This window comes from Tamandua tetradactyla, chromosome 3 (genome assembly GCF_023851605.1).
Source record: "Tamandua tetradactyla isolate mTamTet1 chromosome 3, mTamTet1.pri, whole genome shotgun sequence".
Classification (NCBI taxonomy): domain Eukaryota; kingdom Metazoa; phylum Chordata; class Mammalia; order Pilosa; family Myrmecophagidae; genus Tamandua; species Tamandua tetradactyla.
In genome coordinates this window covers 148,161,198-148,182,970 of record NC_135329.1, presented here as the reverse complement: position 1 = coordinate 148,182,970, position 21,773 = coordinate 148,161,198, and the positions used below count along the sequence as shown (strand labels likewise).

Genomic DNA, 21,773 nt, shown 5'->3' with positions numbered 1-21,773 from the left:
GGCTTTCTCAATCTCTTGATGCTCCGTCCTGGCTTATTCCAGGATTTCTGTCCCATGTTGCCAGGGAGATTTATACCCCTGAGAGTCATGTCCTACGTAGGAGGGAGGGTGTGAGTTCACCTGCTGAGTTTGCTTAGACGGAGAGGCCACATCTGAGCATCAAAAGACGTTCTCTCGGGGTGACTCTTAGATCTAATTTTAAGTAGGCTTAGCCTATCCTTTGCAGAAATAAGTTTCATAGGGGTGAAACCCCAAGATCAAGGGCTTAGCTTACTGATTTGGTTGTCCCCACTGTTTGTGAGAATATCAGAAATTCTCCAAATGGGGAAGTTGAGTATTTTCTCCTTTCTCCCCATCCCCCAAAGGGGACTTTGCAAATACTTCTTTGTTCACTGCCCAAATAATTCTGGGATTTATTGGGGCATCACACTAACCTGGACAAACCAACAAAAACTCACACCCTATTCAAGATTCCTCTTACTTATGTTGTTCAACTAAACTGAACATATAAATTAAAATAGGAATTGTACTACCCAAAATATAAGTTTTGCACCTAGTAAACATCTCTCCCTTTAGTCTCACACAAAAGTTGAAGTTTTAAAATATGGACAATATCATCATTTACCTTGTAATTTAACATACCTTAGTCCTATCTAGATTAGCTTCATTCATATCTCTACGTGATGTCTGATCACTTTTTCAACTTTTTAAACAGTTCCTATATGGGGTACTGCTCACTTTCATAGCTTCAGAGCTCTAATTCTGAGTCTCAGGTGTCACAACGCAAAGTTTCTGGGAAAGACCATGTTATATATAAACAGCTCAGTATCTCAGAATTTAGAATTAACAGTTAAACCTCCTGAATATACGGGACTGCTGTAAGAATTTACAGTCTAGGACACTTTACCCTAAGCTACAACATGATAGCCCATGTCCGCGATTTTAGTTCACTGAATTTTTATATTATAGTTAGTCTATATGATTGAGGCATGATAATCTTTATTTTTTTGTTCCTGACATTTCATTCAACATACAACTCTTAAAGTTCATTCACCTAGTTGCATGACTCACAACTTCATTCCTTCTTGCTGCTGCTCAGCAGTCCATTGTGTATGTATATATATATATATATATATATATAATACACCATAGTTCCCCTTTTCATTCCTTAACCATTGTACCCTTAGGCCACCTCTGTCCATTGTGGATCAGAAACAGTGCAGCCAGAAACACCAGTGTGCAAATGTCCATTCCTGTCCCCACACTCAGTTCCCCCAGGTATATACTGAGCAACGGGGTTTCAGGATCATATGACAACCCCACCCCCAGCCTCCTGTGGAACCACCACACTGCCTTCCCAGGGGCTGCACCTCTCAGTTTCCCTACTGACAGTGAATAGATACATCTTTTTCTCCACAATTTTCTCTAGCACTTGTTTCTCTGTGTTCATTTTTAAACAATTTTATTCACACATACAATACAACCTAAGTATATAGACATGCTTTGCCACCAAACTCTATCTGAAGACATTTCCTTTTCTTCTGCAAAGGATCCATACTCCTTTCCCAATTCCCCCACCTGTTAATATTTAGTTTTGACATAATGCCTTTCTTACATTCAGTGGAAGTATATTACTATGTTACTGTTGACCACAGACCCTAGTTTACATTGGTTGTACTTTTTCCCATATACCTGCAATATTGACAATAATTTGTTCTCCCTCATGCAAAAGCATTTTTTTAATTTGTACATTTAATCGCCATCATTGTACACTCTAAACATTCCTAAATTGTACCATCTCAACCTTTATCCTCTATCTTTCCTTCTGGTTTCATACATGCCCCTAGCCCTTCTCCCTCTGTCATAGTCATATTCGGCTTCATTGAGTGTTCTTATATCATTGTGCTATAATCATAATTGTGCTATTTCTGAATTTTTACACTAGGTCCTGCTGCACAATCTGTATTCCTTCAGCACCAATTGCCCAATCTCTACCGTGTTGCTATCTCCTGACAATCTGTGTACTTAACTTCAATTCTCCAAGTTCACTCATTGATGTTAGTTCATATCAGTGAGACCATACAGTATTTGTCCTTTTGTTTTTGGCTAACTTCACCCAGCATAATGTCCTCAAGGTCCATCCATGTTATTACATGCTTCATGACTTTATTCTGTCTTACAGAATAATATTCCATCATATTCCATCATATGTATATACCACAGCTTGTTTAGCCACTCATTTGTTGATGGACATTTGATCTGTTTCCATCTCTTGGCAATTGTAAATAATGCTGCTATAAACATTGGTGTGCAAATGTCCGTTTGTGTCCTTACCCTCACATTCTCTTAATTTATACCTAGCAATAGTATTGCTGGATCATAAGGCAATTCTATATTTAGCTTTCTGAGGAACCACCAAACTGCCTTCCACAGTGGTTGCACCATTTTACATTCCCACCGTCAGTGGATAAGTGTGCCTCTCTCTCCACATCCCCTTCAGTACTTGTTGTTTTCTGTTTTTTTTTTTTTTTTGATAATGACCATTCTAGTGGGCATCAGATGATATATTATTGTGGTTTTGATTTGCATTTCCCTAATAGCCAGTGAAGTTGAACATCTTTTCATGTGCCTTTTAGCCATTTGCATTTCATCTTCCTAGAAGTGTCTGTTCATGTCTTTTGCCCATTTTTAAATTATGTTGTTTGTCTTTTTGTTTTTGAGTTGAAGAATCTCTTTATGTATTCTGAATACTAAACCCTTATCAGATATGTGGCTTCCAAATATTGTCTACCATTGTGTAGGCTGCCTTTTCACTTTCTTGGCAAAGTTTTTTGATGCACAAAAATTTTTAATTTTGAGGAGTTCCCATTTATCTATTTCTTTCTTCGATGCTCGTGTTTTGAGTCTAAGATCTAGCAAACCACCTCCTATTACAAGTTTTATGAGATATTTCCTCGTATTTTCTTCTAAAAGTTTTACAGTCTTAGCTCTAATGTTTAGGTTTTGGTCCATTTTGAGTTAATTTTTGTGTAGGGTGTGAGATATGGATCCTCTTTTATTCTTTTGCATATGGATATCCAGTTCTCCAAGCACCATTTATTGAAGAATACGCTCTCATCTATGACAATTGATCACCTGCTCTGTCCCAGGTGAGTTGGCCTGACTGCCTTATCAAAGATCAATTGTCATAGATGAGAAGGTATTCTAGTTTGCTAGCTGCCAGAATGCAATATACCAGAAATGGAATGGCTTTTTTTGCATGGGCAGGCACCGGGAATCGAACCTGGGTCTCTGGCATAGCAGGCAAGAACTCTGCTTGCTAAGCCACTGTGGCCTGCCCTGGAATGGCTTTTAAAAGGAAGAAATTTAATAATTTGCTAGCTTACAGTTCTAAGGCCAAGAAAATGTCCCAGTTAAAGCAAGTCTCTAAAAATGTCCAAGCTAAGGCATCCAGGGAAAGATACCTTGGTTCCACAAGGCTGATGACATTCAGTGTTTTACTCTCAACTGGGAAGGCATGTGGTGAACATGGCAACAGTCTGCTAGCTTTCTCTCCCAGCTTCTTGTTTCATGAATCTCCCCTGGGGGTTTCTCCTTCTTCATCTCCAAAGGTTACTGGCTGGCAGACTCTCTGCTTCTCATGCCTATGTCATTCTGAAGCTTTCTCCAAAATACTTATTTTGTAGGATTCCAGTAAACTAATCAAGACCCACGTAGAATGGGTGGAGACATGCCTCCATCTAATCAAGTTTAACACTCACACTAGATTGATTCACATCTCTGTGGATGTAACTCAATCAAGTTTCCAACCTATAGTACTGAATCGGTATTAGAAGGAGCCGTTACTTCCACAAGATTGATTAGGACCAAAACATGGGTTTTCTAGGGTACATAAGTCCTTCCAAACCAGCACAGTCTATGTCTGAACACTCAATTCAATTCCATTGGTCAGAATATTCTATCTTTATACCTGTGTCATGCTGTTTTTACCACTGTAGCTTCATAATATTCATTAAAGTCAGGTAGTATGAGACCTCCCATTTCATTTTCCTTTCTCAAGATATTTTTAGCTATTTGGGGCATGCTGCCCTTTCAAATAATTTTGGTTATTTGTTTTTCTATTTCTGCAAAGTAAGTTTTTGGGACTTTAATTGGCATTGAATTGAATCTATAAATCAATTGGGGTAGAATTAATATCTGAACTATATTTAGCCTTCCAATCCATGAACATGTTATGCCCTTCCATTTATTTAGGGCTTCCATGATTTCTTTTAGCAATTTTTTTATAGTTTTCTGTGTATAGGTCTTTTGTATCCTTAGTTAAATGTATTCCTAAATATTTTTATGCTTTTAAATACTACTGTAAATGGATTTTTTCTTGATTTCCTATTCAGATTGCTCATTATTAGTGTATAGAAACACTACTGATTTTTGGATGTTCTTGTAAACTGCCACTTTGCTGTACTCATTTATTAGCTTTAGTAGCTTTGCTGTGGATTTTTCAGGATTTTCAACATATAATATCATATCATTGGCAAACAGTGAGAGTTTTACTTCTTCCTTTCCAATCTGGATGCATTTTATTTCTTTTTCTTATCTAATTACTCTGGCTAGAACTTCCAGCACAATGTTGAATAACAGTGGTGGCAGTGGGCATCCTTGTCGTGTTCCTGATCTTAGGGGGAAAGTTTTCAGTTTTTCTCTATTGAGGATGATGTTAGCTGTGGGTTTTTCATATATTCTCTTTATTGCGTTGAGAAAGTTCCCTTCTATTCTTATTCTTTGAAGTGTTTTTATCAAGAAAGGATGTTGAATTTTGTCAAAAACCTTTTCTGCATCAATTGAGATGATCATGTGGGTTTTTTCTGCTTTGCTTTGTTAATATGGTGTATTATATTAATGGATCTTCTTATGTTGAACCATCCTTGCATACCTGGCATAAATCCCACTTGGCCATGGTGTATAATTCTTTTAATGTGCTCCTGGATTCTATTTGTGAGTATTTTGTTGAGGACTTTTGCATCTATATTCATTAGAGAGATTGGTCTGTAATTTTCTTTTCTTGTAATATCTTTGTCTGGCTTAAGTGTGAGGGTGATGTTGGCTTCATAGAATGAGTTAGGTAGCTTTCCCTCCTCTTCAATTTTTTTGAAGAGTTTGAGCAGAATTGGTACTAATTCTTTCTTGAATACTTGGTAGAATTCACATGTAAAGTGATCTGGTCTTGGACTTTTCTCTTTTTGGAGCTTCTTGATGACTGATTCAATCTTTTTACTTGTGACTGGTTTGTTGAGGTCATCTATTTCTTCTTGAGTCAATAGTGGTTGTTTATGCCTTTCTAGGAAGTTGTCTATTTCATCTACATTGTCTAGTTTATTAGCATATAGTTGCTCATAGTATCCTCTCATATCTGTGGGGTCAGTGATTATGTCTCCTCTTCTATTTCTGATTTTATTTATTTGCATCCTCTCTTTCTTTTTGTCATCAAATAAATATCTAATGAGATGGCTTTGATATTAGTACTATGTCAGATATAACTGTACTGTTTTATGCTTCAGAAGGTACTTTGAACTTGCAGTCTCAGGGCCACCCATAAGAAAATAAATTTTCATGGTCTATGATTACAAAGAATTCATAGTTCTTTAGGTCTGGTTTCTTCAATTCTCCTTTTGAGTTAGCATACAGTATCTTAAGTGCAATGATTTTCAGAATGTTACTTAATGGTCTTTTCTTGTACTAGATATTCTCTTCAAAAGTAAAAATCACAAAAGATCTGCAATCATTTATGTCCTATTTGTTAATTTATTTCTTAATATAGAACATTTAATACAATTATAATATTAAATATAATATATAAAATACTACATACCTAAAATCAGAAATAAATTTCTACATTTATCTACTTATATATCATCTATATTACCTGTCTGTCTGTCTGTCTATCTATCCATCTATCTATCTATCTATCTAATCTGTCTTCCCATCAGGTAAATCAATGTGAACTTATATTTGTAATGTGTGTAACTGAATAGTACCTCCAATTTATGAAACAAGTTTAAATGGGAGATTAGTGATGGGAGTATATCCTTTTTTCTGAGAATATCCTTTTGAACTTTTCAATTTTTTAAAACTATGTACCTAAATTACTTTTTCAGAAGAATCCGGAGTAATGATAGTATTTGGCTAGAATAGGGCAATGAGGTTCATGGTGCTATTAGTTTCATTACAGTTATAATGGCTTTTTATTCCAAATGTTTATATGTATTTTCTCTATTTCTTTTAATATGGTAAATTACCCTTATTGATGTTTAAATGTTAAAACAATATTGCATTTTGGGGCTCAGTCCTTCTTGCTCATGGTGCCATTTTTAATTAGAGCAGATGTAGGTTTTCTGAAACATTGTGCAACAAGTACAAAATTCCCATATAAACCCCTCTCTCACACACACACACACACAGTTTTCCCTATTATTAACATTTTGCGTTCGTGTTGTACCTTTGTTACAATTAATGAAACTTTAGCATTCTGTCTACATTATGTTACACAGGTTCTCTTTTTCTTTTCCTTTTTTTTTTTTTTGCACATGTTCATGGTAATAAATTCAAACTTAAAATTTCCTTTACCTCCTTTTTTAATATACAATTCAGAGGTGTTAATTACACAAGCTGTGCCTCCATCCTCATCATCGAAGATGGCTTATTTAAAAAAGGATCTTGCAGAGTTAGAATTATAATTTTACTTAATTCTCACTCATTTTTTTTTCATTTTGGTACATTTTGGTACACTATTTGGCTTTCAGCCACTATAGTTTGACTATGTCCAAAAAAATCAAGGTAATAAGAAATCACCCCATCTTATAAGTATGTTATGACTAAAATTAGAGACTCCTGAAAAAGTTCTTTAATGTTTTGAAAAAAGTATGTCTCATATAAGAAAAAACATTATTATGTTAAATTTAGTAAAATGTACTTAGAGGTAAGTTTCTCAGTGGTTCTCTATAGAGAGTTCACATTTCCCATATTGGGACGTCGAAAACAGGTGCATGGGTGCAGGGGAGTTTATTTTCCCAGCTTGTCTTCATTTATGCTTTACTCATGAAAAGACATAGGACATGTATATTCTTACTGATTTTAACTTGGGAGAATATAGGACAGGAGGTAGACCCTAATAATGAGGTGTGTCAGTGGAATTATGAAGGTCAACTGATATTAAATAATTGGTTTTTGGGGTGGTGTAACGTTGGCTTAGTGGCAGAATTCTCGCCTGGCATACTGGAGACCAGGGTTCAATGCCTGGTGCCTACCCATGCAAAAAAAAAATTGGTTTTTGTACAAGATGATGGGATTTGGAAACTAGTGACATCAAGTTTTTTAATTGACTGCTAAGCAGCCTAAGTAATGACAGTCATGTTAATTATTATTTGGTTTTATCTTCAATTTTATTGGTGTTTTTAAATAAAATTATTTTATTGACTTCATTAATTAGATAAATTTGTAAGATAACTCCCCTTACACTTCTAAGAGTCTTGCTTGCTTCTGAATATTTACTTGACTATATATAATAGCAATAGTTCATTTTAATGAGTGCTTGCCATCTGCAAAGCATTTAATATGCATTATCTCATTTAATCCTCATAAAAACCTTATAATGTAGGTATTATTGTTACTTGTACATAACTGATAAAGAAATTGAGACTCAGAGAAGAAAGAACCTTGCCCAAGGACCTGTTCATGATGTGGGATTAATTCAGGTCTGTCTGACTCTAAGACCCAAACTCTTTCAATTATGTCATCATCAGATTCCAGAGCTTGAGTTCATAGCCATTTAGTCTGACAATCATTTTGTTAAATATGCACAAATTTATTAAAGATTAACATTTGTAAATACTTTGATAAATTGACCTTAATTCATTGCAATAATTAAGGTGCCACCTACTTCTTATGAGGGTTAGTTTTGCACTCGTACATTACTAATTCTGTTTTATTATCTATCGCTCTTTTTCTGTTTTACAAATTGGATTCCAATTTGCAAAGTCATGTTCCAGGTGTTTAAAAATAATTTACACAATAAAGTATTTAGCATTTCTAGTTTCTTGCTGATTTTTGTGGTAGTTGTGTTTTTATAACCACAGAAGATCCGTCAATTTTATTCTGATGCTTTTCTATGGAAAATAATTGAGTGCTGGAAACTCCAGGTCTGTCTCTATGACAACACTTATCTATCTATCTATCTATCTATATATTTATATATATGTATGAGTTTGTCTCACAAAGAAATGCACAGCAATGTGGGTGAAATCGTTTCTGAAGAAGGAAGTAAATAAAGACAATAAAACACCAGCCAAGGTTTATGGCCATCATAATTTATCTACACGCGCTGAGTGCCTGGGCTTACACTTCTACTGCATTATTTTGTACTTATTCATCTGTTGCTGGGCACTGCTTTAGTTTCATACATATGTGTTTGTCAATCTCAACTGCTTTGTGATCTCACCAGAACAGGTCCATATCTTCTAGTTGTTTTGAGATACAATCCTGAAAATATCAGTTTTATGAATAAATCAGCATTCAATAAATGCTAACTGCAAGGATACTGAGATAATTTTTGAGTGAAGGGAAGAATTTAACACCATCAACTAGGAAATAAGCTTTATTTATTTTTGAGTCAAAGTAACAAGATAGACCTAAATACCTTTTTATGATTCTGTCTTTAAAATGTGCCTCTTTGTGATTAAAAAAACTGAAGAATTAAGCTGACGACACACTTTTTTCATAGAAAAATCATGAAAATAAAAACATTTATTAAATTTTATAAATGCAGAGTTTCATTCTGCGGGTGGCGAATATTGCGTGGTCCTTAGATGCAGCGTTCTTTAAGTGGAAACGGAAAAGCATAGAGACCTCACTGTCTTTTAGCTCAAGAGCATCCTACTCTTCCTGGGACGGGTTAGCTGTTGGTTTTTGGGTCTGCAACTCAGGCTATTATTAGTCCTTGATTATTATCACAAGAACATTGGTTTTACTGCATAGTTTATCTTTATGTATTAGATTTATTTATGATTTTTTGCAAGCTATTATAGATGCATATTATTTGAATATAGGACATTTGGACTAAATCTTTTTATGCGAGAGAAAACTAAGGCACAGAGGGAGTGAGTGGCTTGCCTACACCTGTAGAATTTGGAGCAGAACTCTTTCAGGCACAGCCCTGTGGACTGTCTTATTCTTTATATTATTCATATGAATTATGCCTGTAAAACATTTAAGCAGAATTCCTTCCAATAGTATTATTTTATAGTGACAAAATGTATCCAGGTAGGAAGAAATTTGGCATGCGAACCATGTAGAAGCAATCCAGAATAGAATTTCCACGTGGCAGACAGATGAAAAAATACATATTTATAACCAGAGGAAATGATTTAAAACCATATGTAGTTATTACTCAATATTATCTAAATTATGGATTTTATACAGACTATTGTGGTTTTAACAGTGATCTTTATAAATGGAAGTATGAATAGTTTTTTTAATTGAAGCAAGAAGATATTGAATGGCTTTTTTCACTGAAGAGGGTTAAAATGACTTCGTTGTTGGACTTTATGACGTTAAGACTCTTTCGCCAGAGGCATTCTTAGTCTCTTCCCGGAAAATGATTCCTTTTCCTGGTCGATTTCTCTGAATTTCCAGGGGTAGCTCTTTTTCTCTGCCTTTTGAGCCTGGTTTGGAGGCACAGGTTAAACAACAGACGCAGCTAGCAAGAAAACTTAACTCTGAAGAACCCCCGCCCCCCAAAAGATGTATGGGTTCTATTGGTAAGTGTTAGATTTGTAATTCAGACAATTTTTTTTTTGTTTGTTTCGGAAGATAATGGAAATAGCAATAATCGAGGTCCGGGGTAAAGGGCCCGCGACGCTCCGGATTCCTGCCGCGCTCCCTCCCCGCGCCTCTCCAGAGCTCGCTGAGCTTCCTGAAGCCGGGATAGCAGTTAGCCCGTAAAAATGAAGTTCATTAATGAAAACTAATTGAAAATTAATTCACCCCGACTCCAGGGAAGAGCTTGCTTTTTAAAAATGTGGTGTTGTTAGCAAGTGAGACTCTAATCATCAGAGCATAGCAAAATCCTTCAGAATGACACAGAGGTTAACGAGGTGGTGGAAGCGTCAGAAGAACAAAGTCTGGTAATAAAAACAGCCTCCCTTGGAAAGGCCGCCTTCCCCTCCCTTCTCCCTTCCCTTTTCACCTTATTCCACCTTCTTGTAGCATTGTCTGTTTATTGACCAAGTTTTGATGACTACATATGGGCTTTGCAAATACCAATGTGTCTACTCTTCAAATCTCAAGGGAAGCATCATTTTCTGTAAGCCCACAACTTCTGTGATAATAATAATAATATTATTAATAATATAGCCTCAAGGAATCCACTTTTATTTTTTAAACTTTTTATTTTGGGAAGTTTCAAACCTATATAAAAGAGAGAATATTATAATGAAACCCTATCACCAAATACTTTTAACAGTTATCTGTTAGGAACCTGTCTTAAACCATATTTTAACAAACTTGAAAAAGCAAATATTTAGATTTATAATGCTTCCTTACTTACAAAAAATAGAAGTTATATTATGGCAGGCTTGATTTTCTTTCTCGTTTATCTAAAAAATATTAATTAACGGTATAGTATGTGCAAGATGGAACATAAGAAGGATAGGCCATTTAGTCTTTTTAAATTCCACCTATATCAATTCAGAGATATCATCTAGTATATTTTGGAAGCACCCTTACATGAAAATAATTCCTTATTTCATGTTCATATTGATGGATTTTTCTTTTTCTTGTTAGGGCCAGCTATCATTAAAATTTCAAGTGTGATTTCTCTCCATGGATATATCCGTTTTCATTTTGTTCTTTCTTAATGGAATTCATAGTTATGTATGGTATTAAGCCTACTGGTAAACTGATGTGTGAGAGAATCTACTGATTCTCTGCCTTTCTTCTCTGTAGTATTATTTTATTACTTTTGATAATGGAAAACTAAGGGAAGAATTTCAAAAATAAATTCTTTTTCTCTATTTGGTTGCTACCAGAATTAATCTACACTTCTTTTATTGTCCATTCTTTTAGCAAATCTCATCTCTCAACTCTTCCAAAATTTATTATTCAAGTATTCTGGTTTCAGTTTCAAGCCAAAGAAGAGAATAAGCACATTCTCTTTGTTTATGTCTTTTAGCAAGTTCTTAAAAAGCTATTAAAAACTAACTATCCTGGAACCCTTTTGTCAATTCATTCTAGGTATAAAATTTAGACATACCTTCACCTTCACTTCATACCTCATAAAAGCCAGTCCTTCTTCATATCCCCTACATATATAAGTTTAATTCACTTCTCACAACAACTTATTTCAGAACAATTCTGCTTCAGTACATACTTTTTAAAAGAAAATCCTGCCATATAATAAAACATTATTCTGATTCTTAAAACTAAATTGTTTAGGCAAATTTAGGATATTGTTTTAATGTTTCGAAATAAGAAATTTTAAAACAGAAAAATAAACTGTTACAGGAAAAGAAGTAAATAGCCTATGAAAAGGCCTAGCACTGCCCCAGGTGAAGTAAGAGGCTGGTGTTGGGGCTCTAATTGTGATTTCTCTTTAATTCGGTAGCCATGAAAAAGTCTCAGGTAATTCTATTTTTAAAAGAAGATTTGATATAATAATACCTTCCACAGCCTTAGTAGTGCCAGAGCCAATCTCAAAAGGGAAATAGTTTCATGAGAAAAACACACGGATTATCTCAATTTTGAATATATCTACTAAATTTATCTGATATGTTTGGTCAGATATTTTCCTCCCTTGACTGAATTTCTTGTTACCCTCTAGTCTATTTTTGGTTCCTTTCTTGCCCTGCTCTGGAATTTACAAATATGCCATACTTAGTAAACAAACAAACAAAGAACCAAACCAAACCAACCAACCAAACAAAAAATCCAAAAAACCCAATATGACAAGTTAACAGCTGGTCCAGGAACCAGGACAAAAATAGACTGTTTAGCTGAGGAATCCATTATGAGAGAGGAGCCCAAGACTGAATGTAAGCAGCCCAAGACAAAGTTGTCTTCTCCCCGACAGAAATATGAGCCGACACGCAGCACGTATGTCATCTGAGCATTACCAAACGATATCCGTGTACACGACCTCTCTTGAATTTCTGCATGAGTCTTTCTTTTCTAAAAGTCATACCCGTTTTCTATGCATCAAGGTTCTTGGTAGTTGCCATTAAAGGGAATTATAGGACATGAGCAAAGAATTTGGCAGTATCAAGAAAAAATATGGCTATTTTCCTTTTTGATTAACAGCCAGCTAGTTAAATACCTCCAATTTTCCTTAGATAACTTACAATGGAACTTATAGTTGAGACTTAATCTTGTAAAAAATGTTTTTTACTGTTTAAAAAAAAACTGAAAAAAGAGTCTGGCTTAATTTGAGTTTGGGCATTTCAAAGCTGGTATTTGCAAACTCAGAAAAAAGAGCTTTTCATTAATCCGTGATTTTGGAAACAGTTACTTTAACCCACAACCACATACAAATACAAAAATCCTAATGGGACTATTTTCTTACTAAGCCTGTAACAGTTTACATTCACCTAATGGCCTGGGGTTATGAGCAAACTACTCAATTAGAGAATTTAGGCTGGTTGCCCACATATTTTAGAGCAAATTATCCCTTCACAAATGCAGAACCCCTATATAAAACGCCTAACCAGTATTTCCTGTAAAAAAATACTATTCCCTAAATTCCCACCTTGAACCTACTAAGAATTTCTCTTTTTGCTAGGGCAAAGATTTTATGGAAATATTTGTTTTTTTATATCACATACCTTACTGTTGGTCTTCCTGCTGGCTTGTGTTTTGACTTTAAAGCAGCTAAGAAATTGTAATCAAAACACTTCTAAATAACATTTCTTTTTAAAGTACTTTTTTTTGCTACTGATAGCTAAAAACTTTAAGTTGAAAGGTGTAGAATCCTACTAATTCTTTGATAACAGATCTTCTGCTTGGGGGGTTAACTGAATTTCATGGTTATCCTTAACACTTACTATTTCTTCATATGCCTCTTTCATTTAAAAGGGGGTCAGTACTTCCAATCTATAAACACCCATTAAAAGTTCTCCACCCTTTTATACTTGGCTGCTGGTCTTAATTGTCTGCAGATGGGTGGATCACTGCATTTTTATTTCAAAGGTAGAGATTTGCAAAATGTAAACGAGCCTATTAAGAGTTCTAAATCAAGACTCTCAAGGTCCATTAAAGGAATCAGTGCTTAAATGGGGATAGAAGTCCATGTGAAAGTGTCTTTTTGTATCAAACATTCTCACAAAATCTAAGAAAAAGTGTATATAATCACCAATGCACTCATGTGTATTGTAACAGTCCATTGTTGAAAGAATATTTTAAAATTCCATGCAGGACTTGGAAAATAATGTTTGCCAAACATTTTCTTCTTTTAATAGTTGATAGACACTTGTAACTTATCCTACCTTACAAATCATACTATGTAACTTATGCTATCTTATAAATTCTCTCTGGGTTGAAAGGGAATAAAAGTGTAAAGTGTATCTTTTTACAAAACAACATATAAATTCAATACAATATAGACCTATAGTACCAACAAACATATTTTATTGTATTTAATATAAAATCTTAAATGTGGTGACTTGATTTTCAGTTTACCCGCCAAATTATTACTTACTATCCTGCTAACATTCTCTTTTTTAAAATAAATAAACCTCAATTCATAGTTTTGCTTGTGACTGAGCACTGAACCCGAGCTAGCTGTTCTTGGCTGTGGTATTCTGACTTATCTTGCCTAAGGGACTGACAGTTTATTTCAGACTCTACAGTTTGCTCCATCCTCTATCACTAGCATTTCCCCTTAGTCTCGCTTTTCATTAGCCCACCCCGATGGCTGACCACTTCTAACTGGTGAATTAAGTGGAAGGAAAACACAACAGTGTACTTCTTTTATCTCTGGAAATCAAACCCATCACAAACTCAATTTAGTTTTTATTTCCCTGGGTATAAAATAAAATATTCCAAGTAGCATATAGTATTGCTAGAATACCCACATTTAAAACCCAGCCTTACATATGTATCTTGCAATGGTTTAGGATGCACTTGAATTGCTTTGGACTATTTTATTCACTTTGGCTTTGAGTCCCATAATCTGTATCCAGCAGTCAATGCAAGGGTTGAACACTGGCAACTATAGTTCACTCGTCCTTTCTCTAAATGCAACATACAATTTAATTTTAACAAGGGAAAGGGTGTTTTCCCTAAGCTCCAGTTTTAACACACAGATTACAGTGACAATACTCAAAAGATGTTCTAGTCTGTGAGAATGTATTTTCTTTTATTTTTTTACTTAATTTTTCTGCAAAGGAAACCAGAAGTTGGCTATCTAAATATAAACAAACAAACAAAAACCTAAGTTTCTCTCTCAGCTTGCAAAAATACATTTACAAGCTCTCAACAAAATTTTACTTTTAAAAGCCAGTTTAATATTTGTTATCTTTTTCTGAGTAAAATAAGCTGATGCTTTTACATGTGGATCTTATTATGTGAATAGCTGTTTAAGTCTGCTATTGAACATAATCATATGAATTACGAACTGTGACTTTATTTCTTTTATAATCTTTGTAGTTCTTGCCATTACTTTTACATGTCTATGTCTGGCATTATGTAGCTTTGAAACCATGCCAAAAATATTTATTGTCGTATATCTGGCATTCTCATACTCTGTGGCTGAGTTTGGTTTCCAAACTGGGCAAAGCTTATTAGCAGATACAGCTCTCAGCATTTTTGGGGAAAAATTATATGTAATTTTAGTACCCTCCCTGAAATATAACCTTTTGCACTCTTTGAAGCATGTATGCAGTTGAAATTCTACTGCTTGAGCTATCATTTCTTTTTCCAATTTTGAGCAGTCCTTCTTCAGTTATAAATGATAAAAAATGAAACAAAAAAGTAGCAACAAAAGAAAACAGAAAATAAAAGAATGAATTTAATCACATTTTGAAATATTGCATGGATGATATGTGTGAAATGTTTTCCTAGTATACAAATCTCAGAGAGGTGGGCCAGGAGCCCAATGCTACAAAGCAATGCCAGTACTTTGTGGTTGCAAAAATTAATAATACTGATAAAAAGCAAAATATATATGAATAATTCTTTTACTAATCTCTTTGCAGCTTGACTAGTAAAATTCTTTAAAGAAGTGTTATAAGAGATTCAGTTCCTGCAATTGGGTTTATATTTCACTCCTCGCCACCACACTTAGGCATAACACAGAGTCCTACAATTAGTTCATTTTTGATTTTGTGGGGATAAGTTATGAAATTTGTTTATACTTAACCCTGTTAAAAGCCAGAAAATAACAAATTTCACTTTCTGGAAAGTCACCTTATTGGAAATACATGAAGTGCACTTAATAAAAGAAAATAAATCAAGTTTTCTGTACTGTAACTGAGAAGTTAAGATTTAAGGGATGATTATAATTACTGATTCATTATGTGGGTATTCCTTTTTCCCTTCTGGCATATTAGAGTAGACAAAGGGAAGTACGTGAAATCTTTGAACTATAATCCAACTGCCTTGATCTCTGATAAGGATTGTATAGCCTTTATCTTGTGCCCTTGTGATTTTAAAAACCTTGTGACTAACCCTCATTTGTAGTCATTTATCCAGTTTTTGACTTTAGAGTTTTGTGATCACTAAAACAGGCCCTAATGTTTATTATTGAAGGGACGTGGATTAGCCCAGAACTAACTTGTCCCAAATCCAAAGTTATCTTGATAACTGAAGCTGACTCTAACCAAAGTGGGCCCACCTGACATGCACGGTAGCTTAGACTTTAACCTATATGTCACCTATACCTCATGATCACACTTAAAATTGCATCCATCATCATAGTAAGGCCACCATTTTCCTAGGCGTGTTCTGTGACTAAGCATGTAATCATTCTGCACGTGCTCAGTGATTACAGACCATGAATTATATCATCTGGAGCCATTGTACTCATTGTTCTAAAACCTGCCCATAATTTGATATTATGAAACTGTCAGAATTTCTGCAGATCAGGAAGACAGATTTTGGGGGGCTGATGGGCCATCTGCTCTCCTGCTCCATGTCCAACAATAAACTGTTTCTCTTTTTGAAACCTTGGTGTCTCAGGAATTGGTCATTGTGTTGGTTTGAAAAGATTTATGTACCCTAGAAAAGCCATGTTTTAATCTTAATCAGTCTTGTGGGAGCAATGGTTTCTTTTAATCCCTATTCAATACTAGAGGTTGGAAACTTGATTAGGTTATCTCCACAGAGATGTGGCTCAATCAACTTTGGGTACTAAACTTGATTAGATGGAGACATGTCTTCATCCATTCTATGTGGATCTTGATTAGTTTACTAGAATCCTATAAAAGAGGAGACATTTTGGAGAGGGTTCTTTTTGAACAAGGAAAGAGCCATGAACCATGACAGAATGACAAGAGATCTACGAAGTCCACCAGCCAACAACCTTTGGAGATGAAGGAGGATGCCCCTGGGGAGCTTCATGAACCAAGAGACCTGGAGAGAAAGCTAGCGGATACTGTGTTTGTCATCTGTCTTTCCACTTGAGAGAGAACCCTGGTCTTCCTTGGCCTTCTTGAATTAAGGTATCTTTCCCTGGATGCCTTAGATTGGATATATCTATAGATTTACTTTAATTGGGACATTTATATGGCCTTAGAACTGTAACTTGTAACTTATTAAATTCCCCTTTTTGAAAGCTGTTCAGTTTCTGGTATATTGCATTCAGCAGTTAGCAAACTAAAACAGTCATTGAGTGTATTGAGCACATAATACACTGCCTTGGTCCAGTCACAGCACCACCAGTGAGATGGATATGCTCTAAACACTTCCTTCAAATGAAGATTTTATCAAATTGTATAAATAAAATAACTATTATAATAAGTTAATAGCATTAGTCAAGGTGTTAAATGATATTTTCTGAAAGAAGGTAAAACCATGACTCGTACAAGTACAAAATGAACAGATTTTTATTTAGATTTAGATTTAATTTAGATTTAGAGTATTACAGATTTTATTTAGCACATTAATTAATAAGGAAACTGGTAGGATGTCATAACAATTCAAAGGAAGTCAAAGGTCCACATGTATATATATAGGCAATTGGAAATGCATTTACAGATAGATGCAAAATTGACCTACTCAAAGGACAATAATCAATTGGATTCTACTGATAGAGTCCATTTGCATTTCCATGGTCAAGGATCATTTGTATGATCTGTTTTCTATAATTTACAGAGTAGTATAATAACTCAAAGAATAACTCAAATAACTCAAAGGTGGAGATAATCCAAAAGAGTGCCCCAGATAGGACACGTAGTTATCCTTTTTTTAAAACCCATTTAAAAGTCTTATACAATTTTCTGACAAAAGATATTAGAATCTTTAATGATATTAAATTGATCGGTATTATAGGAATTAAGGAAATTACAGAAGGGCTTTAGATTTGTCATACCATTTTAAAAGCCAAAGTATGATATAAACCATATTAGAATTTGCATCCATTTCTGAATGAGACATTTAGACTAAGTATTACAATATATCTCTTTCCTATTTTGTATATTTCTGATCTGAACCATCAGTGTTAGTTAAATTTCACATTAACTAGATGTATTTCATTTAAAATATTTTATTTTGAAATACTTTCAAATTTACGGGATGGTTGCAAAAGCAATACAAGCCCCATATGAAGAACTCATATATTCCTATCCCTCCACATCAGCAGATTCACTAGTTTTGAAATTTTGCCACATCTGCCATATGATTCTATCTATCCATATAACTAGCTCTCTGTACGTGTGTCTGTCTATCTATCTATCCTTCTGTCTGTCTGTCAATCCATCTTCTGAACACTTCAGTGTAGGTTGCATATATAGTGCTCCTTGAATACGTAATACTGTCATGTACATTTCCTAACAACAAGGATATTCACCCAAAGTGCGGTTATCAAGTTTAAGGAGTTTACAGTTGATATGAAGCTTACAGTCGCTATTCCAACTTTTTCAAATGTCTCAATAATGCCAATTTGAGCCGTCTCTCCTTCCTTGTTAGTTACTATCCAGGATCATGTATCACTTTTAATTGATATTGTCTCTTCAGCTGCTCTATTTTCTTGATTGCAGTAACATATAAATACCCCATAAACTGTCTCATCTGAACAACTCCCGAGCATACCGTTCAGTAAGACCAGTGAGATGAATCACATTCCTTGTGTGGCAGCACCCTAACCACCTTCATTCACTAAAACTTTCCCATCTCCCCATTATCTATAGCCTTTGTGTGTTAAGTTCCCATTTCCCCTTTCCTGCAAATCTATTAACTCATAGTCTAATTTTTGTTTCTATGAGCTTATGTATTCTCCAATATTTTCTTTGTAGTTATTATGGTGCTAAATTTAGCATCCTAAGTCTGTAATATTCTTATTTGCTTTGGCACTAACTTAACTTCAATAGTCTACACAAACTATTTTTTTATACCTTACCATTTCCCTACCATCATATAGTTCTTGTCACAAATTACAGGTTTATATGTTATGAGTCCAAAACCACTGACTTATTATTGCATTTTATGCATTTGCCTTTAAGATCTTGTAGGAAGTACAATGTGGTGTTACAAACCAAAATACAATAGCACTGGCATTTTTATTTGCCCTTGTCATTGCTCTCACCAAGCTGTATTTCTTGTCCTGTCCTTTCCTTTAAACTGGCACAACCCTCTTTAGCATCTTTTGTAGGGCCAATCTAGTAATGATGAAATGCCTCAGATTTTGGTTATCTAGGAATATTTTAATGTTCCTTCAGCTTTGAAAGTGAGTTATGCCAGATGTAGAATTCTTGGTTGGCAATTTTTTGCTTTTAGCACTTTAAATATGTCACCCCACTGCTTTCTTGTCTCCATGGTTTCCAGTGAGAAATTGGCACTTAATCTTATTGAACATGTGACCTGTTGCTTCTCTTCTGTAGCTCTCGGAGTTCTCTGTTTTGGCATTCTGCGGTTTGAATAGAATTTACTGCAGCATGAGTCTATTTGGGTTTATCATCTTGGGGGTTCATTGAGTGTCTTGGATGTGTATATTTGTGTTTTTTGTTTTGATGTTGTTGTTAAATTTGGCAAGTTTTCAGCTCTTATTTCTTGGAATATTCTCTCTTTCTTCCCCTGATACTCTCACAATGCTTATGTATATTGATATTTTTATATTTTGAAGTGTTGTCACTGGAATTTAGACTCTGGGGCATCTGTTTTTTAAGCTTGTATCCAGCTAGTGTCAAGACAGATCTTTCCTTTAATGCCTGCAACTAACAAAAAGAAGAAAACAAAGAAAACACCTCTCCCAGTCTTTGCACGTTGACCTGTGCAAGTGCTCTCCTTCAGCGCTTATCCATATAATGAGTTTAGAGAATACCTCCATGCCTCCTTGATCTTTTCTGCACGTATGTCTTGTCTTGGGCATACATGTGTGTTCTGAATGTCTCTTCTCTAGAAAACAGTTCCCTCACTTTTTAGGGCACTGCACTATGTTCTATAACCTGCAATCCCTTGCCCCTGGTAGCATGGCTTGATAGCTTTCCTAGAGCATTCTGTAGGAGTGCTCAATGAGCTGCCTTCTACATGCCTGGCAAATTTTGGGACAGTGAGTCACTCAGGCCACCAGAAGACAGACTGCACCAGACATATATGTTCCCAGTAAGTGCAGAGGTTTACTCTGCCCCCTCAGGAACTGGGACCAAGTATATGTGACTGGGAATAAAGACTGGGTTTGTGCAAAATGGTGAGGGGTGGGGGACCAGCCAGCCAGGGCAACACAGAGCCCACAACTTTTATTGGGGAGGATTATTTTTTAAAAAAATTATTTATTGTTAAGTATAACATATATACAAATAAAAGAAAGAAAAAGGAATGATTTTCAAAGTACACTTCAACAAGAAGTCACAGAACAGATTTCAGAGTTTGTCATGGGCCACCATTCCACTTTTTTAGTTTTTTCCTTCTAGCTGCTCCAAAACACTGGAGGCTAGAAGAAATATATATTTTTCTTTTTTTGTGAAAAATAACATAAATACAAAAAAGCAATAAATTTCAAAATACATCACGACCATTGGTTATAGAAAAGATTTCAGAGTTTGGTATGAGTTACAATTCCACGATTTTAGGTTTTTACTTCTAGCTGCTCTAAGAAACTGGAGACTAAAAGAAATATCAATATAATGATTCAGCAATCATACTCATTTGTTAAACCCGACCTTCTCTGTATTACTCCAGCATCACCTTTGATCTTTTCCCCACTCTTTAGGGGTATTTGGGCTTCTGACTTTTTCATATTGGAAGGGGCTGTTGATAATATGGAATGGGGGATGGAACTAGCTGATGCTCTGGAGAGGCTGACCCCTCTGCATTTCAAAACTTATATGGTCCAGGGACCCATCTGGAGGTTGTAGGTTTCTGGAAGTTATCCTAGTGCATGGAACCCTTGTAGAATCTTATATAATGCTCTAGGTGTTCTTTAGGATTGGCAGGAATGGTTTGAATTGGGGTTTGGCAAATTATGGTAGGTAATGTCTAACTAAAGCTTGTGTAAGAGTGACCTTTAAAGTATCCTTTCAATGATATTTGAACTCTCTCAGCCACTGATGCCTTATTTGTTACACTTCTTTTCCCCTTTTTGATCAGAATGGATTGGATGACAATCCAGTTCATCAGGATGGCATTGTTGATCCCATAGTGACAGGGCCAGATTCATCCCTGGGAGTCATCTCCCATGCTGCCAGAACGACTTTCACCCCTGGATGTCATGTTCCATGTAGCGGGGAGGGCAAAAATTTCACTTGCAGAGTTGGGCATAGACAGAGAGAAGCCACATCTGAGCAACAAAAGAGGTCTTCAAGAAGTAACTCTTAGGCCCTACCACTTTTAAGTAGCCCTTTTTGTGATGCACTGTGGTCCCTGTTATTACAGCCCTTTAAATGTTATCTGCAGCTTTGAGAAAAAGGTTTCTGGCAGTTCTTGCTTCTATGAAGGGATGAGCCCTACATTGCCTCGCTCTGCCATCTTAATTGATGCAGGGCCAAGATACATATATTTTAATACTCCTTGATAATCAAGAAAATGCACAGGAGAAATTAGAGATATTAAGCTGGACTTCCAGGTCAACAACAACTTATACATTGTGCAAAGCAATAGATAGTGATAACATTTAAATTTTTATAGTAACACTCTCCCTTGAAATCCAGAGTATTTTCTTGTCATTTGTGAGATAATTAGTTATAAAATTGTGACAAAATATGTTGTGATACAAAACATTAAAAGCATAATTTCCTGCTACTAGAGTTGTCACAGGCTGGGTCTTTGATTCCTGGCTTAAACTTGATCACTGATCATTGGCTATGAAGATTATTGTCAAGTCCTATTGTGAACCCTTTGGGACTGCTTGATTGATGTTGATAGCTGGGTAACTCTTGGGGGACCCTTGGCCTGAATTTGGGGAATGCAGGTAGTCTTTGTTTGGTTGGGTTTCCCTGAACCCAAGGCTAGAATGCTAGGAGTGGCCCCCAGATGAGGCATGGGGGAGTCCATATGAAGAAAAATTGAAAAGAATCCTCAGGAAATTTCTTCCTTAGTCTATGTGAAATAAAAGTGGATGAATAACAGGATTTCTTTTG

The 21,773-nt window shown here is 35.4% G+C and overlaps 1 protein-coding gene across 10 annotated transcripts in view; it reads left to right on the top strand.

The window, feature by feature from the left end:
- Positions 1-21,773, top strand: part of LNPK (lunapark, ER junction formation factor) — a 174,876-nt gene that overhangs the window by 31,386 nt on the left and 121,717 nt on the right. For 3 of the 10 annotated variants that reach the window (XM_077154235.1, XM_077154233.1, XM_077154222.1), the window contains exon 1: positions 9,636-9,812. The exons of the other annotated variants lie outside the window; for them this stretch is intronic. The gene's annotated coding sequence lies outside the window, so the exon portion shown is untranslated. Of the gene's footprint in view, positions 1-9,635; positions 9,813-21,773 lie in introns of those variants that run through there. 10 annotated transcript variants of the gene reach the window in all.